The sequence below is a fragment of the Physcomitrium patens genome, chromosome 6, assembly GCF_059467195.1.
Source record: "Physcomitrium patens ecotype Gransden chromosome 6, ASM5946719v1, whole genome shotgun sequence".
NCBI classification, from domain to species: Eukaryota; Viridiplantae; Streptophyta; class Bryopsida; order Funariales; family Funariaceae; genus Physcomitrium; species Physcomitrium patens.
In genome coordinates, this window is record NC_143415.1 from 795,001 (window position 1) to 797,500 (window position 2,500).

Here is a 2,500-nt window from a genome sequence, read left to right on the forward strand (position 1 = left end):
GGCCCCCAAACCTTTGACGGAGAGGGGGGTCGATAGTCCACTTCTTAAGCAATAGTCCGGTGGGGGAGAAACGGCTAACCCGCACCTTATATTGACATAGGCTAGCATATGGAGTAACCCTCGTTGAACCAAGGCCCCCCGACCCGCTTTGGCTGATCGGGGGGTTCCGGGAGCAAATTCTGGTGGGCGAGTACAGTGGATCCTAGATCGATCGAACAAGGTAACTTCGAAAACAAACTCCCGAATCTTTCCCAAACAGCTCTTCCATAGTTTTTCCAGTCCGCAGCAACGACTCAGGTTTGGATGGGCGAAATCACGACGGCAGCCACAAAAAAATGGATCTCCGACATCACACAACCCGACACACCTAAGTTTCGCGAGGCTCGGCCCCTCTTCCCCTTCGGATGTCCCCCTTCGGTACACCACCACATCATGCCATCCAGTCTGGAGCGTCGCCGACTCCCGTTGGCCAAGGTAGGGCCAACACAAGAGTAGCGGACGAACCAGTCATCTGGTCTTACCGGAGAAAGGGAGAGGTAGACTGCCACCACCAAACCCCACCCAAGCACACACCAGGCAGCAAAAAGCCATCATCCTAAAAGATGGTCCCACTTCACAAGACGAGGAGGTTCCCCGTCCTTCATTCCAACCCCAGGTGAGAACACACACACCCTTCTTTGCGATGGATAAAAGGCAAAAAGAGAGGGCAAAAAAGCCAACGGCAAATTCCAACCAGACCCCCAGAGGCACACACCACAAAAAGTGAAGCCAGAGAGAGCCAGACAAAGAGAAGGATAGAGAGAGAGGGAGAGTTAGACCCCCCCGGAAGAGAATCATAGGTGCTGCGGCCTTTTTCGGGAATGTGACCAGGAAAGAGAGAAACCGACGAGGCCGATACACACATTAAAAAATGAAAAAGTAACCATCACCGCGAAGGATTTTCCTCAAAAGACAAATCAGCAAGAAGTATGTCCAATCCCGGGGGCCCATCGCCCCTCCAAATTAATGGAGGGGTCGGATAGAAATTTATAGAAATGTTACTTTTGTGAAACCCCTAGCCGACGAGAGAACTCTCACCGGTTTCGAAGTTCCATTTTCACATTCCGACCTGGGATGTTATGACTCCTCGGCCCACACTGCGAACGCGTCCCACACCCCTCCAAGTTTATCAGGAATTTCACCTGAGCTTGCAATAGAGATCGAGCGCGGTGGCGGTCACAGTGGTGGTCGACCAGGCGGAGCTTGAACGGCCTCGGCAAACACTTCTCCCCACCCTCCCAAATGAATGAGAGAATGGCTTGACAATACCGAGGCCATCGCCCCCCGCCAAAAATGGTTACTAGCTCTTGGGACTCGCTGCGACGTTACGCGTATCGGCACAAGACCAACCCTCTTTTTCCAGTCGCCCGCGCACCAAAAAAAATTTTGGCAGCGGGACTCACAATCCTTGACAGCCAGCTCACCATATAATACTCGGCGACCCTCCGCGGGACCTCCTCAGAGGGTCGCGTCGCCGGGAAACTAACCCCCACTCCTCACTGATCCAAGGTAACACGCCAGAAGTATCCAGGTAACCCCAGTAGTATCCAGGTATCCCCCTGCGAACGTCGGTACTGGGCTCAAAGAAGGCAGCGAGCAGTCGGGACCCGTAGGCACCGAGCAACCGTCACCCCCTCACGACTTTTCCCGAGACGCTTCAGAGGAACCCTCCCCCACATAGTACTCTCTGTGGGATTCGGCAGGCCCCCCCGTCCTACTGCACTAAGGAAGTTCCGAGACACACTTTTTTTTGTGGAAGACCACCCCCCCTCCCTGTCCTGCCTGCTATCCCCGCCGCGCCTCCCGGTCCCGGCCCTCCTCCCCGACTTCCTCCTTGTCCCGCTGCGAGTCCCGGACCTCCTCCCCACTACCTACTCCCGCCGCGAGTCCCAGTCCCGGCCTTCCTCCTCCTCCTCCTCTTCCCTAGTCCCGGCGCGAGTCCCGGACCTCCTCCCCCACTTCCTAGTCCCGTCGCGAGTCCCGGACCTCCTCCCCCTCTTCCTAGTCCCGGCGCGAGTCCCGGACCTCCTCCTTCTCTTCCTTGTCCCGCCGCGAGTCCCAGTCCCGTCGCGAGTCCCGGACTTCCTCCTTCTCTTCCTTGTCCCGCCGCGACTCCCTAGTCCCGTGGCGAGTCCCGGACTTCCTCCTCCTCTTCCTTGTCCCGCCGCGACTCCCTAGTCCCGGCGCGAGTCCCGGACTTCCTCCTCCTCTTCCTTGTCCCGCCGCGACTCCCTAGTCCCGGCGCGAGTCCCGGACTTCCTCCTCCTCTTCCTTGTCCCGCCGCGACTCCCTAGTCCCGGCGCGAGTCCCAGTCCCGTCGCGAGTCCCGGACTTCCTCCTCCTCTTCCTTGTCCCGCCGCGACTCCCTAGTCCCGGCGCGAGTCCCAGTCCCGTCGCGAGTCCCGGACTTCCTCCTCCTCTTCCTTGTCCCGCCGCGACTCCCTAGTCCCGGCGCGAGTCC